Raw genomic sequence first — 14,410 nt, forward strand, 5'->3', positions numbered from 1 at the left:
ATTACAAATGGCCGTCACCGAAACATTAAAAATTAATTCTTGTCATATCTTTGGTACTAAACATGGCGGGACCACAAATAAAACATTTCTCTGTTTGTTTTCATGTACAAGGAATCCAATGAAACCATAACCCTCAATATGTCAAGAAATCAAGATGGTCGCCATATTGGGGCAAATTCGATTAATAACTGCGTCTGATGCAAACAGAGTCTTATTTACATAAGTGACTTTACTTTATCATACTATTATGGCTGTTATGTGGGAGAAACTAACTGTAAATAATACAGCTATAGTTAAATATAGTTGTTTGCCTTCACCGTTACCATTTTTCATGAAAATTAACACAGTCTTGTCACTGATCAACGTGGTATAGGAATGAGCTTCATAGTGAATGTGAAATCTTATCTCTATAACTTTTTTCATATTAAATATCAATCCATGCATGATGCATATATAACATTGCAGAAATATGAAACTTTTTATCTTTTATTTTAAATTGTTGTAATTTTACATAACTGTGTGTGGAGGGCCACTTGGTGACATAGTTTATGTATGATCAGGTAGAATGTTCCTGCATTCTTCGGCGTGCTTGTGACATTTGCAAGCTTCAATGCACGGTAAGCGCATTTTCCTGCAGCTACAGAGCTTACTCAGGCATTCCTTGGAGCATCCACATGACATGATCTCTGAGCAAGCTTTTGGGATGGGCGGTAGAGAAAGAAGTCGTGGTACCAGCTGCCCATCTTTGCGATCCCAACCCATATCTGTTACCATGGAAAGAATGTGGGCTTGAATCCAGACACTGTCTTGGTAATGGCTTCTCATGATGTGAAATCGTGCCGCATCAGATGTGGGGGTAAAGGCTTCTTGTGCTCGTCCTATGCAGAACAATTTAACTCGTACCTCGTCACACGTGTCTGCCTCGTGTACTCCATATAGCTGACAGATGAACTTCTCTGCAGATTTTGAGATGTCGTCGGTGAAGTTACCCATTCCCAGATGGCTCAAGTTGCTGTGTTGATGCTGGAAGACACGCCAGGCCGTCTTCTTGCTGTGACCACTGAGTTGGGAAACACTGTCACATCCAGTAATTGCATGGAAAGCTATCAGTGATGATATTTGGTCGATGGGTAATTGACATGAATCTCATGTACTGGGGTATATTTAGGATGTTTTGATGTTCCAGCTTTCATCAGCAGGTTCGTGCATCCCATTTTGTTGAAGTGAGCTAGGAGCAACACAAGGACATCTGTGTCGCATACAGACACAATCATTGACTCCATATGAGCATGAATACAGTGCAAAATTAGGCGTGTATCAGCTTCCTCATGATCATGATCAATCAAAGACAAATCTAGTTTTGGATCTGATGACTTTGCAACCGTAGCTTCGGTGAATCCGCCTGCAACAACCACTGTTTGACCACTAGGTCTAAGATCTATCAAATAGTTGGACAGTAACAAGGCAAGATCTGCCTTGTTATCTTCAAGTGCCATGAATTTGGACCAATCAGATGGCAGCGGAACTGACTCACTTTCAATAAATTGTCGTACTAGTTGTTTTCCTTTCTTACGCTTGGTCCTCGTTCCTGCTTTGATTGACTCTGGTCTGTAGCGATCAAACGTAACATCAATCCTCTGAAAGTTGGCTCCCATCTTGTACACAACGTCTGCAAATGCTTTTGCATATTCTCCAAATGTGCTTATGTTTCGGGGTTTTCCGAGAGCCATCACTAGTGCCTGACCATCAATCAGCAAGCAACTTGGTCCATCCAGTGCAACGGGTGATGATGTCAGTACATCCTTGGTCAATATGTTGGCTAGCACAGACTTGTTCGTTGAGTGCAGGCTGCCGCTGGTTGTGGCAAGAGCAGAACAAACATAAGCTCATGCTGGAGGATGTTGTCCAAGTTGACCTCACGTCCTGCCCTATAAGATGTTATTAGCCTTTGCAAAATGTTTCTGTCCATCTTTATTGTACATTGTTTGCCTTTGATGTCTTGCATAACAGTGTAAAGTGAGGCAAATGTCAGAGCCTTATTCTTGTGAATGGGAGCTTTGAGATCGACATGCTCGTCATTTGCTGGTGCTAGGCACATACGTTCCGTAACAAACTTGTCAAGCTGCTTTTTGCCAAGATATTCTGCTCCAAGTAACGACTCTTGGATAGGAACGGTGGCCAGATCCTTGTTGATCATGTTCTGTAGTGTCGCTACTTTGTTATGGAAGACCCCATGTTGCTTCAGCGACGTAACCAGTCTTGCTTCATCTCGATCATCTTTCGTCCTTCTCCCTTTGGTACACTCATTGTGAGTGTAGATGTCGTCATTATCATCTGTTGTTTCATGGAGCATTAGTTTAGTCTGTGATGCCATCAGCGTCCTGAGGTTATATGACAGAGTCCATTGGCTTAGTGCAGAAGCTACTTTGGTGATGCCGACCAAGCCCCCACTCTATTTCCCAATGGCATTCAACCATTCTGTACTTTGGTCTGGAGAAACTTGATTGAATCGTCGGTTTGCATGTTTGACCACAAAATTTCCCTGCTGGAACTCACGCAAGATGTTTGGTGGGAGCTGGGCCATTTCAGCCAGGTAGACCGTCCCCCATCGGGCATAGTTTACATGGTCATATCTGGAGAAAAAAGGGAGCATACGTCTGAAAGCATACAAGTGGAGTTCCCATGATCCATCACACTGTGCCCTGGTAAAATCAAGTAAGATGCTGACAATCATCAAGTATTCCCACCAGAATTCTGCATTCGGGTCTTCTTCTTTTAGGAGTTTGATGAAATTAAGGATTGGCTGGTGGAACCTCTCAGATGCCAGGGTGTCTACCATATGTGCAATATCTTCAGTGTCTGACAATGTCCCAAAAGATTTAAGGTCTTTCCTAAGCTCAACATCAACAGAGTCCAGATGTTCATTGAGTTGAGGGAGCAGTACTTGCCACATAGCCTGCAAAGTTAGTTTGTGTGTTCGCATTGCACGACCATAGCCTTTGCCGGACATCACATTCTGAGCTGCATTGGCACCCAATACATTACATTCTATCCACAACTCACACAGGCCAGATTCTTTCATGTGACGGCCTAGGACAATTTATATCACATTGTACCTGAAAACATACAAAATTATGTTTTGTTTATGTTCTTAGCATGTTTGGTACCACAGATAAGACAAAAATGAATTTTTAAGTTTCGGTTGTGGCCATTTTGCATTTATGAAATTTGTGGGTCAAACGTTGAAAATACAACTTGGCAAACCCCCTAAATCAATTTAGAACATATCAATACGTCCAGAAGAGTTGTTTGCCAGTCGTAAACATGAAATGCCTCCATCACTTTTAATATGTACATTTTTCCAGATTCTGCCCAGTCTACTTTGGTTAAGCGGATTGGCCTGCGGAAGATGGATATTTTTGAGAGAATTGCTCTCAGCTCTAGATGAAAACATTCATCTCCAGGAGGACTCATTGCTCAACTCCTTACCAAACCACGGGCTCCCTCCTCCTTATGGTTTGCCAGGCCAAAATTGAGAAGGTTGGTTGGCGCCCGTCTCCTGTGTTTGACTTATTACGTCAACCCTGGTCATCCGAGAAGCTCTTTACGAACAAGTTTTATGAGAAATCTCTCTCTAATGCTCAGGCCAAAGCCACTGATCAGGCACTACAGATGTGTATTACCAGCCTGGGTTCCCTGTACACACAGAAGACACCATATCAACCTCCGTCATACTCAACCTTTCACATAACCTTTGACACCTAAGGCCAGGTTGACAAGGGGACTCAGCCCTCCTTGAGCACTGGCGACCAGTGAAGACCAGGGTGAGAATAGGTCTTCAGCAATCTATGCTTGCTGAAAAGGCAACTATGCTTGTTGTAAGAGGTGACTAACAAGATCAGGTGGTCAGGCTCGCTGACTTGGTTGATGCATGTCATCAATCCCAATTGCGTGGATCGATGCTCATGATATTAATCACTGAATTGTCTGGTCAAGACTCGATTATTTACAGAATAGTTGGAATATTGCTGAGTGCGGCATTAAACAACCAACCAACCAGCGCCTGGCATGTTTTGCCACTGGTCGTCTCTCATCACGACTCTCCTGTCGGCAGTCTCCTCCATTGGTTCTACAAAAATTGGGGTCAACTCTTCTGGGACCGCTGGGTTATTCGTTCTGTTTGTTACGGGTACCGATTACCCTAAATTGCAAAATTGCCAGTCACTGTATCTCCCCTTCAACTACCATACCCAGACATTCACATGGAGCCGTTACAGGACAACATTCGGATCCTGTTGGACAAGGGGTCTTTAGAGCTCCTATCTCCAACAGATCTTACTCCGGGATTTTACACCCACCTCTTCCTAGTGCCGAAGAAAAATTTGATGTAGCCTTGTATAATCAACTATTTGCGTGCAACACTTTGGACACACAGACGGTTTTGGATGGTCACGCTACCGATGCTCGAATCCACCTTCCAACCAGGAGGTCCTGGCCTCACTCGACCTCAAGGATGCCTACTTACATGTCCCACGTCTTTCCGGCACAACGTCGGTATCTCCTGTTTATTTTCAAGGGGTGTCCATACCAGTGGAAAGTTCTGTTTGCCATCTCTACATTGTGCATCTCTGCATTGTGGCTTTTCACTGTTATCATGTTCCTACACCAGCGGGAGATCCTTTTCAGTTCACATCAACGACTGTTTGATGAGCGATCCTTCGCCTTGGTTGCTTCATGACCAGATCAGATTTACACTCCAGTGTCTTCAGCAGCTTGGCTGGGAAATCAACTTTGAGAAGTCAGAGTTGATTCCCTTCCAGATCCTTCATTTCATCGGGGGACTATTCATGTCGAGGTCTTCTCCTCATTCTGCAGACACGTTAGAACCCGTTCCAACCTTTGGTCCAGGCAGGGCTGTTGTTGGTAATCCTGATTCACAATTGGCAATACTTGCTCGGCTTGCTCACATCAGCGCAGTATTCGACCCAGCATGGGCGCCTGCAGTTACATCCTCTGCAGATTTTTCTTTTACCATGGTTCGATCGGGACACACCAGATCAGGTCATATATCTCCCAGCCTCGCTTCAACCTAACCTCCCTTGGTTGGCCCTCGAGTCGAACGTCTACGATATCTCTTTGACCAACTTCATTCCCACTCACCACCTGTTCATGGATGCATCGAACGAAGGATTGTGAATCACCCCATTTCTCCACTGGCACATTAACATCTACAGACCTCCTGTTGGAGGTGAGAGCTCATCACATTCTTGGTGTTTCCAACATTCATGCCGACGCCCTATCTCACCCCCACGAAGTGGCAGTTACACCTGGATTTTTTCCAGACGATATTCCAGAACCTTGGCCACCCAAACATCGACTTATTTGCCACACTTTACAACCACCATCTTCAGACATTTGTATCACCGTTACTGGACGCTCAGGCTTGGGATCTTGAAGCACTCGCCATTGACTGGAAACCCAGCCGGAGAGACAGACGTAAAACTCCCCATATTTCCCGGTCTGATCAGAAATGCACATATTCATCAACCACACCCGTGCCCAGAGTCGTGGGATCTAGGAGTTTGGTCCTTTGCAGGATGCATTGATGACTAGGGATTTCACTACGGCAACGGCTCATGCTATTCGTTAGACACAATGCCTTTTTATGGCCTCCTTACCAGAAATGGCACTTTTAGAGGCTTATTGTCGTGAACATGATATGGATCCTACTGTGGCTTCTACTCGGTCATAGCTGATTTCTTAGTCTAATTGCACGAGACAAAACATTTATCAGGAGGTACCATTGCCAGTTATGTTTCAGCCATTAACTCAGTCCTTGGCGCCTCCCGTTTTACCCATCTTGCCACTGCTCCTGAACTTGCCACTATCCTTCGGGGTTACCGTAAGGTGGATCAGTGATTAAAGGACTGGTTCTACGTCACCTCCTCATTTCTCTTGTGGAAAATGTGGAAATGGCCCTCATACACAGAAAACTGCCTTTCTCCTGTCTTTGGCCACTGTGGCACGTGTCAGTGAAATCCATGCTCTCGATGCATCTATGTGCAGAGGTACATCTTGGCTTAATGTGGGACTTTATTGACAAAAATCAATTGCCTGGTCAGGCGGATCGCACATTCACTATCGCCCTGTGGTTTTCCTCCCGACCACCGAGAAGGGTCATCAGAATATCTCCATGAATAACCTATTATTTGGTAACCAAGACTGGTTGGTTGGTTTGTTGTTTAATGCCACACTCAGCAATATTCCAGCTATATGGCAGCGGTCTGTAAATAATTAAGTATGCACCAGACAATCCAGTGATTAATATCATGAGCATCGATCCAAGTAAATGACATTGATCCCAATTACGTGAATTGTTTCAAAAACACTGACTGACACAGTTACCATTTCATTACAGTATTTGCCAATGTTAGTTTGGTTCATAATCATTATCTTTAAGCTGGAGATTACATCCTGCACCTTCAGTAGCAAAGGAAATCTGATCTTGCACCTTTAGAATAATGTGGCAATTTCAGATTTAACAAATTCCCTTGGCGCTGGAGGTGTTTATAAAACATGTGAAATGTGATATTTAAAAAAACTACTTGGATCGTAACTTTATATTTTACAGAAGAATTGCCCTGTGACATGTAATTAAATTTAAATCTGATCTTCCACCTGTAGAAAAATGTAGTTATTCCATATTTTACAAATGAAATGGGAAATCTAATCCATATGATTTGATTCGTTGTGTCTGTCCCTGTATTCGAAACTTCTACATTTTTTACATCTTCTATGAGGCCTATGATGCTGAAACCTCCCATGGATGATTCCAGCAGTGGTATCTTTAACCTTTCCACCCATTAAGCTCTGCTGCTGCCACAATTGGTTTTCTCAACAAATTGTTAGAGACTCATTCATCAAGGGGATCCAATTCGCTGTGCAGAGTTGCGTCCCTTGAGCACATAAGAAACCTGCGATTGTGCGTTCACCCTGATTCTGTTTTGAGCTTTGTCAGCACCATACATGTTCTCTTGGGTTTCACCAAAGTGGACACACGTACATGCACATCGCTATATAAGTGCAATAATCTTGGACGCGACGTTAAACCTCATTTCACCTCACCTTCACCAAAGTGGTAAACGTCTAAGAGCTGCATCACTTCCATCCGTCCGTCCTCATTCACTCACGTTCTCGTGGATTTCACCAAAGTGGTAAACATCTGAGAGCTCCATCACTTCCATCCGTCCGTCCTCACTCCCTCACGTTCTCGTGGGTTTCACCAAAGTGGTAAACATCTGAGAGCTCCATCACTTCCATCCGTCCTCACTCACTCACTCACGTTCTTGTGGGTTTCACCAAAGTGGTAAACATCTGAGAGCTCCATCACTTCCATCCGTCCTCACTCACTCACTCACGTTCTTGTGGGTTTCACCAAAGTGGTAAACATCTGAGAGCTCCATCACTTCCATCCGTCCGTCCTCACTCTCTCACGTTCTTGTGGGTTTCACCAAAGTAGTCATCTGAGAGCTCCATCACTTCCATCCTTCCATCCTCATTCACTCACGTTCTCGTGGGTTTCACCAAAGTGGTAAACATCTAAGAGCTGCATCACTTCCATCCGTCCGTCCTCATTCACTCACGTTCTCGTGGGTTTCACCAAAGTGGTAAACATCTGAGAGCTCCATCACTTCCATCCGTCCGTCCTCACTCACTCACGTTCTCGTGGGTTTCACCAAAGTGGTAAACGTCTAAGAGCTGCATCACTTCCATCCGTCCGTCCTCATTCACTCACATTCTCGTGGGTTTCACCAAAGTGGTAAACATCTAAGAGCTGCATCACTTCTGTCCATCCGTCCTCGCCCTCACTCGCTCATCCTGATATCTGAAGGTAGGGTGACCTCCGTATATGGTCATGGTCACTAGAGGTCAAATAATTAAGTTATTTCAGATTCATTCAATTTTATGTGTTCTTTTTTGCAACACCACCTAAGTTTGCAACACCACCTAAGTTTGCAACAAGTAATGCAACAAGACGACATTGAATGTCAAGCTCACTCGGTTGGCAGTAAACATCCTGAAAAGCATGTGTATACAATTCCCTGAGCATTCATGATGTGAAGTTGACGAAACCTTTTTGGGCCCATTTGATCTTGATGCAGATCATGGCTGAGACTGGAAGTGATTACAACTTTGTTTTTAAGGAAATAGAGGCATTTTCTGTTTCAAAATTGTACTGCATTCGGCATGTTTCAGGTCAACTGTTCATGTCAAATTTCATATTGATACCTGCAAACATTGTTGTGTTATTGTCAGGAATCTTATTATCTGTAACTATATATTAGCCTATTATAACAGTGTGCAATTTGCTTCTCATTTTGGATATCCATAACAATGTGAAACAGCTCTCGTGAATGCACCCCTGGATGTAGGTTACCCATTTTCACTTATCTGCCCTTCATCCTCTTCTTGCTTCAAATCAACATAATTTTTACAAATACATAAACCTCTATTACATCAGTGTCTAAATCATGTATTTCTGCTGTCATCTTCCTGAGGCAAAGAAGTTAACAGCACAACGCAAAGTAAGACCCGTTTCATCACTACTGATTATTGATCAGATCGTCTTGACTGGGTGACACAATTTCGTTTGAAGCAGATTCAAGTGATATAAGAGCTGGAATCTGATTGGTCAATAGGAGGGACATAGAAAGGACATGACTCATAAGAGCCAATGGTGGCTCTATGATCGAGCCCAGAAATTCAAGCCTAGTCCGGCAAGGGTGGAAACTTGACTTTTACAGTCATTTAACTCCCTTGCCTAGGGAAGATGCACACTATAAAAGTCCTTAGATTTTTCACCAGATGTCCTTTCCCACTGTCAACTTCTCACAGCACATGATTGGTAGTCACACACATTAATAAAGAAGATGCCAAAGAGGTTTAGATAGCCCAGAGAATCTTTCTGTATGTTAACCTGAATGGCTCTATGGTAGCTTAGTTTGGTGGGCTTCCAAGATGATGTCCATTCCACCTGCCTGCACCAAGTGTGGGTGGCTTGGGGTAGACATGACTTGTGTTGAAAGTGCAGGCTACCGGTTTCCTGAAACACAGAAAATGTGAGATGCTTCTAATGTTTATCTCTCCCTAGCGAGGAATTTGGGAAGTTGGCCAAATCTTAGCCGACTACTAAGAGGAAGGAGGCAGCCAAAAAGAAGGAAAAATTGGTTACGATTGCCTTGCCCTATCCAGCCAAGGGGGTTTCTCAAGGAACCTAAGAAGCGTAGGGGGGAAACAAATCTCCATTCATCGGATCTGTTTCACCAAGGACACGACACGCTCCGAGGTCAGTGACAGGAGTGAGTTGGCTGTCGGTTTGGTCTGCTCACACTCGGTTTTGATAGCAGATGGTCGGAGATTGTGGGGGCTATGCAAAACATTTTGCCCACCAGTGGTATGTATTTCACCAATGTTTTGAGTGATGGTTGGTGGTCAACTTAGGATCAGCATGGGATTTAATAGCTGATTTGAATCACAGTCAGTCAACGACTGTTCGATCAGCACATAATGAAGCTATCATACCAGTGTGGATTTCAACACCGGCCCAGATCATGGTCAATTGACCTTTTTCACACTTCGGTACTTCCGGTTTGAAAGCGAGGCTTGGAGAGCATCGCTGCTTATACAGGTAGTGTCAACACACAGGAAGTAATGGCTCACTGTTCGGTCCCATTCTGTACGAGCGATCGGAGAAAAGCAGTTTCTTCGGAATTGTCTTTTTTCAATTTTCCTAAAGACAAGCATCTCAGGAGGAAATGGATCGCAGCCATACGTCGAGATGTGAGCAACTTCTTCCAGGTAAGCAGCCTGTCTGTAGTGGTACATGTGTCGAACTTCATCAAATGGGTTGACATAAACAGACGGCAAACCTAATGTTATGTAAAAAATGTATTATTTATTTAAATGTTGATAATCTGGGGAAAGATTTATTTGAATGCAATGCCAGTAAGTAACACTGACACAATAGTCGACCTTATACTTGAGAAATAGTTATGTAATAAATATTTGTGGTTTGGGCCCTAGGCCTATTGATCTATATTGACTAAGCATGTCTGTCTCTATGGCTGCCTGAAAAAAAATGTAAATATTATTTTGATTAAAGGATACTACCGGTTAATGAAATGTTATGATTATGGTCGTTTTGCTATCCTGCAAGTCAGGTTTATTTTCAGCAATCCTTGTACTGAAAATGTTCATACATTAAGGTAATATACAGGTAACTTCTACCTTATGTATGCTACTTTTAACATTTTATGGCCATAGATTTTGTAATAATGGTTATATACATATAAGATTTTTTACAGCTTCACTATTTTGAATAATAGAAACTTAATTACATTGTTAAATATGTTTATTGATGTTAATTTTTTTTGTTTCAGATTGGTCGCAATATTACTTTTGTATGCTCTAACCACTTCAAGCAATGTGAAATTAAAAGAGGTCTGGGAGGGCACAAAAAGAGGCTTGTTCCAGGAGCTGTTCCATGTATTTTTAGATGGAACAGTGCCACCAAGAGTAGACCAACCAACAAGGTCCAGGACAGAAGGTATTGATTTGACTATCTCTTATTATCATATCAATTATTACATATAATATACAGTTCACTAAAATAGTTGTAATCATAATTTGTCATGACATTAATATTTTATTTAATCATTCATTTCTATTCCAGTGCATGTACTGTACAGTGTGTGACACTGTAAATGTATTATGATTATAATAATGTATAAATATATTCTTATTATAATAATGGCAGTATTGCTCCCAGACAGGTGCGCGGAAGCTATGTCCAATTTTTTAAAAGTACTGATTTAACTTCAAAATTTTACTGCATCCGCCATCTTTGTTTATTTGACTTGACTATTGTCATTGACTTATTACATTTCTTTGTGTGAGTGTTGTCCAAAATGCACCAAATTGCTTAAAATGCAATCAAAAGTATAAGTATTTATGTGAACCCCCCAAAAGTTTTCCTCTTTTTGAGGGAAAACCTGCTCACATCCCTGATAATATATTTTATGGTACCAAAATTACTATTCTAGGATATGCTTTATTTACGAGGGAATATGAAATGTTCCGTGACTTACACTTTTCAGGTTGGATAGCATGGACTGTGTACCAACAATGCCTACACCGGCTGACACTGCAGATCTGGCTTCGACTACGGCCAGTGACCCGACCCAAACGTCTACTCCCCACCCAACAGCAGATCATGATTACCATGAGAAACAACACGCCACAACTGAAGAAAAATTAGCTTCTGCACATGCAGAGATAAAACGCTTACAAAATTGTGTAAATGTTCAGTCTGCAAAATTATTTTCTATAAGGCGTTTCGCTACCAGTCCTGTGGACATCAATTTTTATACAGGTTTTGCTGATTTCAATGAGCTAGATCATTTTTTTCAGAGGCTCTATCCTACTGCTTCAAAGATGCAAACCTGGACACAGTTTCAGAGAGGCACTGATGTTGACAAACTACACTGTGGATTTCCATGTTCTTTGTCATTGTTTGACCAATTATTTGTGTTTCTCATTAGAGTAAGACAAGGTTACCCTCAAACACACTTGGCACATCTGTTTAATGTCAGTGTTTCAACTATTTGTAGAATAACTATTACATGGGCCAATGGGCATTCATACAATTGACATCTGCATGTATTTCTTCACAACTTCAATGTATTTTCAAATTTTTTTTGAAGTGAGGGTTTCTGAGTGAGGTTGAACAAGATCAAGAAAAATACCAAACACTTCACAGCTTTGTCATCTCAACATCAGACATACCACCTGTAGACAAACATGATCATGAGGGGCTATACCAATCAAGCTTCAGAGTGGACAGCTAGTTTTCTAAAGTGTATAAAACTTTTGAGTTGAGGACAAAGGACAATGGGATTTGAATTTCTATTTCAGTGCAATCAACAGCATGGTCCTGGGTCTTCCAGCAAAGGAAACAGTGTCAGAACAAACATAATACATGCTACACATTTTGGTGGCACTGGGTTTATCAAAATAAAAACATCACTTGAAAGTATCACAATCAGTAAAGAAATATAATATTGCATGAAACAGGTAAGTTCTAGTTCTTGATACTCCAAAATTCTCAAGAGCCAGATGATTATTGAGTAGATGGTACTCCCTCTCAAGTCGTTCAACATGGACCTGCGTCTCCTTTATTTCAAATTGTGCCCCACACCCCTCATGCTGTGTGGGATGCATGATCATTCCCTTCAGTCTCATGTCCATCACACCTCCTTCTGGAATCAGGTTCTCCTCACACTACAAACAAAATAATACTGATTTAATATAAATGTTTCATAAATAAAGTAAAAAAACAACTTTATAATGCAAACTTGATTTATGACATTTGTTAATACACATATTATTATCGTGGATAGTTGTAAATTCTTACACTACGACGTTCTGGCATATAGGATCAAGGGGGGTTTCCTTGGTGTTGTGGCCACAGTCCATGCAAATATGGATGGGATTGTCCCTGATTTCAGTATTCTTTGCACGGGGTGTACTTGTTTACAACACACAAATCTAGGTCTGAAATATAGATAAAACATTCAATTCATTAAAGTCCCCCAATTAATTTTCAATTTGTGTATGAATATAAATCGTGAAAATGAATCCAATGAAGCATAAATTAAAACAACTGTAACTGTTTTGTAACTGTTTTATACATTATTTATTTATGTCTGTATATGCATTCATATTAGCTTTATATGTGTAGTCCATTTCCAATCTAGAAATACGTATATTCTGACCAGAATAAATGTAATTGTTTGAAAGTCGATATGTTATCATCATGTGACCTACATTAGTGTAATTATTAGTTCCCGGGTGACTGGGTGCAGGCTAAAACGGCAACTCGGCAAAACGTCACCGATTTCTCTGGCGAAAACGGCACCGCATTTGGCAAAAACGGCACCTCTCTTTTTAATAATGATAAGAACGATTTTAGTAGTAATATATATGGTTTATTTACATGGTATTTTATGTATTTACATGTTTTTGGATTTTTGTGATGTATTTACACAGACAGGTAAGAAGTCCTCGGCAATCTGAAAATATGAATAAAAGTTGTACTAAACAACTTTAGACCTAAGACTGCCGTAGGTCTATGTTAAGGTATGGGTGTTACGATCAGCGGCACGCTAATATCGCTTTGTACAATTATATATGATAGTATGTAGTATTAATGTGACGAGAATAGAAATCGAAATTGTATTCCGAAAAAGCATGAGTATTTCGTCCTGAAACGTCATGTTAGCTGCGATAAAATCATAGTTGATAAGCGATATTCGCTCATCAGTTTTGCAAAAACATAAATGAAAATTATGACTTACGGTGAACAACTTTCCTATAACTTGTCGGATGGCTGCCAGTCACATTCAATTCATTAAAGTCCCCCAATTAATTTTCAATTTGTGTATGAATATAAATCGTGAAAATGAATCCAATGAAGCATAAATTAAAACAACTGTAACTGTTTTGTAACTGTTTTATACATTATTTATTTATGTCTGTATATGCATTCATATTAGCTTTATATGTGTAGTCCATTTCCAATCTAGAAATACGTATATTCTGACCAGAATAAATGTAATTGTTTGAAAGTCGATATGTTATCATCATGTGACCTACATTAGTGTAATTATTAGTTCCCGGGTGACTGGGTGCAGGCTAAAACGGCAACTCGGCAAAACGTCACCGATTTCTCTGGCGAAAACGGCACCGCATTTGGCAAAAACGGCACCTCTCTTTTTAATAATGATAAGAACGATTTTAGTAGTAATATATATGGTTTATTTACATGGTATTTTATGTATTTACATGTTTTTGGATTTTTGTGATGTATTTACACAGACAGGTAAGAAGTCCTCGGCAATCTGAAAATATGAATAAAAGTTGTACTAAACAACTTTAGACCTAAGACTGCCGTAGGTCTATGTTAAGGTATGGGTGTTACGATCAGCGGCACGCTAATATCGCTTTGTACAATTATATATGATAGTATGTAGTATTAATGTGACGAGAATAGAAATCGAAATTGTATTCCGAAAAAGCATGAGTATTTCGTCCTGAAACGTCATGTTAGCTGCGATAAAATCATAGTTGATAAGCGATATTCGCTCATCAGTTTTGCAAAAACATAAATGAAAATTATGACTTACGGTGAACAACTTTCCTATAACTTGTCGGATGGCTGCCAGTCACTGCCATGGGCCTTGGTCTGACGGTTAATGTGGGATCTGCATACCTTCAGATACCTTCAGATACATACTAGAATGATCGTCATCAAATGGAATGTCACCCTATCGTGAAAGAAGGAAACAGTCCT

The 14,410-nt window shown here is 41.0% G+C and overlaps 1 long non-coding RNA gene across 3 annotated transcripts; it reads right to left on the reverse strand.

Annotated features, from left to right (window-relative positions):
- Positions 1–314: 314 nt before the first annotated feature.
- LOC124112463 lies at positions 315–13,730 on the reverse strand. 3 transcript variants are annotated; one of them, XR_007222960.1, is made up of 5 exons: positions 12,834–13,006; positions 12,473–12,612; positions 9,721–12,339; positions 8,978–9,103; positions 315–3,855 (listed from the first exon to the last, which is right to left on the reverse strand). It is a non-coding gene; the product is annotated as an uncharacterized LOC124112463 (long non-coding RNA). The 3 variants fall into 3 exon arrangements; XR_007222959.1 differs by lacking the exon at positions 12,834–13,006 and adding an exon at positions 13,714–13,730 and having other exon boundaries at positions 8,978–12,339; XR_007222958.1 differs by having other exon boundaries at positions 8,978–12,339; positions 12,834–13,009.
- Between the last annotated feature and the right edge of the window lie 680 nt (positions 13,731–14,410).

This window comes from Haliotis rufescens, unplaced genomic scaffold (assembly GCF_023055435.1).
Source record: "Haliotis rufescens isolate VD_foot unplaced genomic scaffold, xgHalRufe1.0.p SCAF_28, whole genome shotgun sequence".
NCBI lineage: Eukaryota > Metazoa > Mollusca > Gastropoda > Lepetellida > Haliotidae > Haliotis > Haliotis rufescens.